The sequence below is a fragment of the Myotis davidii genome, unplaced genomic scaffold, assembly GCF_000327345.1.
Source record: "Myotis davidii unplaced genomic scaffold, ASM32734v1 scaffold2184, whole genome shotgun sequence".
Taxonomy (NCBI): domain Eukaryota; kingdom Metazoa; phylum Chordata; class Mammalia; order Chiroptera; family Vespertilionidae; genus Myotis; species Myotis davidii.
Genome location: NW_006294999.1, coordinates 42565 through 47754, shown reverse-complemented (window position 1 = coordinate 47754; position 5190 = coordinate 42565). Strand labels below are relative to the sequence as shown.

Sequence of the window (5190 nt, the reverse complement as noted above, 5' to 3'; positions counted from 1 at the left end):
TTCTGGATGATGTCCGTTTTGTCTTTTAGTTGTATTTTTGAAGTTGTTGTGGGAGGCAGCAATTTTCGGTGTTTACCTATGCCGCCATCTTGGTTTCTCCTCCCCATTGTCTGTTTTTAGCTCTAGGGGATGTCCTAGTACCATAAAGGCAATGATTAATTATGTGCTAGGCACTCTTCCCTGTTACTTTTCCTTAATAAATCTTGATAAGTGAAAACTGCCTGAAGGGTTTGAGTCCTTTTAAGACTCTTCATTCCACATCTGCAGACTATAAGTAAACTTATGAGAACAAGAACGAGACAAACAATAGTGATTATGCTGAGAGGTAAATGCAATGATATCCAGTGAAAGGGGTTAAACTCTTTCAAGTCCTCTTTAAATTGCTGCCAGGCATTAAGGGAATTGGTTTGTAAGTTTGCCTGGGATAATTGTACAATATGCTGTTGTAATTCTAAAATATCGAGGGTTGTGTTACCTTTCCCCCAAGCACCAAGAAGGTGATTTTTTATTGATTCCTAAGGTGCAGGGTACTATTATAGGGAACAGGGTAGCATAAATCTGGGATAAATTATAATGACACTGCAAAGATATTCTTTGCTCTAGGCCATGGATTTTATCACCCATCCACAGGACTGTAGACTTTAGTGCCAATAATTCTATCTCAAACTGGCTGTCAATTCTTTTTTGTATAGACAGGGTCTTAGTTACATTTTCCTTGACTTGTTGTACAAACTGAGAGGTTTGAACAGTCTGTACCATTGATTAAGCAGCAATGCCCACAGAAGTAAGTAACGTTACTAGGGCAAAGATTTCTGCAATTAACATTCCAAGAAATCTTTTTTGTCTTTTTAAGATTTTTACTAGATCATGCAACAGTTGGTAGGTTTGGTGAGACTCCCAAGGCTCAGTTAAGTTGGTGGGAACCCAAGCAAAAGCTGCTTGTTTTAAAATCACGAGGAACTTCTTTTGAAATGTAGAATTAATACAATGGAATAAAGTGCAACCTGTGCATGACACCTCATACAGATGGCTTGTAACATTAAGGTGCATCTGGATGGGGCCTGAGAGGAGTACAAACGGATCAAACGCACAAGCAATAGCAAGCACTGTCTTATTGAAAGTTCCTTGTAAACCAAAAATGGAATTATTTGAGTTATAATTAAAACCATACCATTTAATATGTGCAAGTGCAGCAGCTAATTTCCACTGTGTACTTTGTAGGGGCTGATTGTCATGTTGCAATTGAGACCCAACAAATTCTCCTCCATGCTATGAGATGGACTGATTTGCTTCAACATATAGATAGGATGTGTTCCCTTTCCATTTTAGGGTGCTATTGTTACTATAGAAAGACCCATAAGGGCTCCAGTCCACAAAGAAAAAATTGTTATTAAGTTTGCTGGTGGTAGGATAATTACTCTAACAGTCTTGCCAATTAATTTCTTCCTCAGTGGGGTACCATTCATAAGACTTTTTACATAATGGCTTAGTTGGGGGGTGTCTTAGCACACTTACATTTTCTGCACCTCTCCCTGGAGCAAGTAGAGATAATAAATGTATTTGAGCTTTTTCTTCCGCATCCTTTGGGGTCCAAGCTGGCCAAAAACCTCTCTTTAATTCTACACACAGGGAAACAGTGGTTGATTTAGTGTCATACAAAAGGGAAGCTGGGTGGCAATACCTGTGTAAAATTATACTTTGCCCATATACTTCCTTGCCCCACCTGTGGTCCTCCTGGATGACCAAGGCTTTGGGTATCATTGGTGACTATATTAGGTGGACAATCAGCCCATTTAAGGGGTCTTACCTATGGTGGGTCAGGGACATAAGTCCAAAATACCTCCCCATTTGCCCCTGGTAGCATTACTGTACAGCTGATTACTGCTAGCATGGCAAGAAGGATGTTCTCAGGTGTTCCTGGGCTCCTGGTCACTTCTGGGCTCTTTGCTGTCCACTTCGTCCTCCTCCCACTTCTTCAGTGAGTTGCTTGGACCACTGCTATTCACGGCTGTGGAAGTTGATTGCCTGCAGCTGTAAGGCATGGCTCCAGGGGCAGTCTCCTTTTTAACCTGGCCAGTTCTTCTCTCGGATCCATGTTGAAGTTACTATTTCTTGCAGGAATCCACATGGGCTTAGAGAAATTTTCTGGAAATATATAAGCATATCCTCGACCAAATGTTAAGAGGGAATTTCCTATAATTTAGATTTGAGATTCTTTCATTTAACCAGAGCATTTTCCTTTTGGCCCACTTTGACACCAGTGCGCATTCACCGGTATTACAAGTGAAAATCAATTGTAAAGTAACAATTTTAAAATAATTTAGGCTTAATGTAATATTCTTACATGAGATTATTCTACTATCCCCCTATTCTGTATTAAAATAATATAAAGAGGCTTTTGAAAAAAATTTTAATGCAGTCTTGATAACTTTATATTTAATTTCTTGTATAGAAATATGACTGCTTTGGATACATAACATGTTAAGCCATTTTTGAGCCATCAATAAGAATTTTAGTTAATACTTCAGGAACAGTTTCCTGTACAGTACAATTAAGTTTTCTTGAATATTTATTTATTTCAATTAACCAATTTAAATTAATTTGAAATGAGGTTTATATTTTAATTTTACTTGTCTTTGTGAACAGTAAATAACATTAATTGGATTTCTGCTACCAGTCCCTTTAAGTACGTTGGCATAAGCTATTTAACCTTTGTTTAGGGAGAGAAAATATAGAACATTAACTTTTAATTGTCCTTAGTTTAAGGAAGACAGGGTTTTCTAGATGACTTCAAACCCCTTGGCATTTATACGTTTTAGGTAGTTGCAAATTGCTGTTACATGTGAGTCAAGAAATTAGAAAAATGACTTTGTGGGTCTGTGCATACACTTAATAGTAACTTTCATGATGTTCAAGGCATATGCATTTAAATAGAACATTGTTATTAATTAATTAATTTTTTAAATTCATTTGGCAGAGTTTCTTCATGCAATCTCAAGTATATTCACTGGACTAATTTAGTTATTTCTTTTTAGGGAGAAGGAATAAATCTTTTTTTTGTATTACCCCAGGGCCCTTTGAGGTGTCACAAAATCTGTCCTTCAGTTACATTCTTGAAGTATTACATTCGGAAAAGCCATCAAACATCCAATTTAAAGATTATTAAACACTCAAACAAGTTCTTAACATTAAAGAATTTAGTCTTGACCATAAAATTAATTATTTTCAATCTGGCCATTGAATTTTTATGATATACCTTGAATGTCAGAGAAACTGCTGGAAGAACACGCTTACTGCCTGTCCATTTTCTCCCTGCAAAGCTGTGGTCACCGTCAGAGAATTTAAGACATTTAATACTGCTAGGTAAGGTAGTCATATTAAATAACTTTCCTTTAGTATACATGGTGAATGCTATTAATAATTAGATTTAATGCCTGAATAATATTCTTCAGTTTATTCTGTGCCTTAAAAGAATATTTATATCCATTTTCAGTTTTTTGAGGAAACTCCATACTGTCCTCCATAGTGGCTGCACCAGTCTGCATTCCCACCAGCAGTGCACAAGTGTTCCTTTTTCTCCACATCCTCTCCAGCACTTGTCATTTGTTGATTTGTTGATGATAGGCAGTCTGACAGGTGTGAGATGGTACCTCATTGTTGGTTTGATTTGCATCTCTCGGATGATTAGCAACTTTGAGCATGTTTTCATATGTCTCTTGGCTTTCTGAATGTCCTCTTTTGAAAATTGTCTATTTAGATCCGTGGCCCATTTTTTGATTGGATCATTTATCTTCCTTTTGTTAAGTTGTATGACTTCTCTATAAATTTATAAACGCATTTTTTTCTCTTTTGTTGTACTTTTTGTTTTTGATCCTTTTTTAATCAAATAAACTCATAAAAATCTTTACAGGTTTGGACTTTTCTTACATTGACAGAATTGAGGTTTTAGATGTGCCATATGGTTTTTGTAGGCTTTCCGGGCCTTTTCTGAAATTCACGTCTTTTAGAGACTTTTAAAATCTCTTAAAACTTTTAAAGTCAACCTTTATAAACTTTTGAACAATAATAGATACAGAGGCAGAGCTGCCTCAAACAGATTGTCAAACTGCAGCGGGAAGGCCAAGGAGGGTTGGGGGGGGCAGGAGGGAGGTGGGTAAGAGATCAACCAAAGGACTTGTATGCATGCATATAAGCATAACCAATGGACATAAGACACTGGGGAATAGGGGAGGCTAGGGGACTGTCAAGGGTTGGGGGGGAAGAAAAAAAATGTTTATATCTGCAAGCTTTTAAGAATTTAAACTTCTATTGTCTACTTTTATTAAAGTCGACTGCTTAAAACATTGATCTGTCATATAACTGAAATTATATGAGACCTTGATGATATTTTTAAAGCTCATTTATTAAGCAATCAGAATAAGCATCTTCATTGAAAAAACATAGTAAATAAATCCGAGAGGCATGCATGCGGCCCCATCCCCGGGGCCCAAAACTCTGCCTTTAATTCCACCTCTGAAATTTCATTCTTCCTCAGTAAGCAAACATTCCTTTTGCGATTGGCTAATTCAAAGGGAGGGGCGGGGCCTTTGCTGTTTCAAGATGGTGGCCCCCAGGAACATCATGTGCCATGTGGCCCAAGATGGTGACCACTTAAGCCTTTTATCAGATATAAAAGATAACTTGCTTATCACACTCAGTTGAAAATGCAGAATTAATCCTCTTTTCTAACTAGATTTAGATTGAAAATTCACTAGAATCATATAACTTTTTAAATCTTAACTTAATTCCTAAACTCTTAAAAGTTTCAATCCTTTTTTTGATAATGTGACAGAACTCAGACAAAAACAATATATAAATCAAATCTCAAGTCATACGAAACACATTTGACAAATAAATTCAATTTTGTACTGTAGATATTTTATGACCCAAATTTAAACCCAAACACGCATAAGTGAGATCATGTGAATAAACACCTCTCCGAAGAGAACATAGCCATATGAAAAAATTCTCAACTTCACTAAACATCAGAGAGATGCAAATTGAAACTATAATGAGGTATCACCACACACCTTCCAGAATAGCTACCATCAATAAATCAACAGATAACAAGCACTGGCAAGGATGTAGAGGAAAGGGGACCCTAGTACACTGCTGGTGGGAATGCAGACTGGTGCAGCCATTATGGAAAAC

General features: G+C 36.8%; 1 protein-coding gene across 1 annotated transcript in view; it reads left to right on the top strand.

The window, feature by feature from the left end:
* Window positions 1-5190, top strand: part of LOC107184067 (vascular endothelial growth factor receptor 1-like) — a gene marked incomplete at both ends in the record, with an annotated part of 61062 nt that overhangs the window by 14194 nt on the left and 41678 nt on the right. The gene's annotated exons all lie outside the window — the stretch shown is intronic.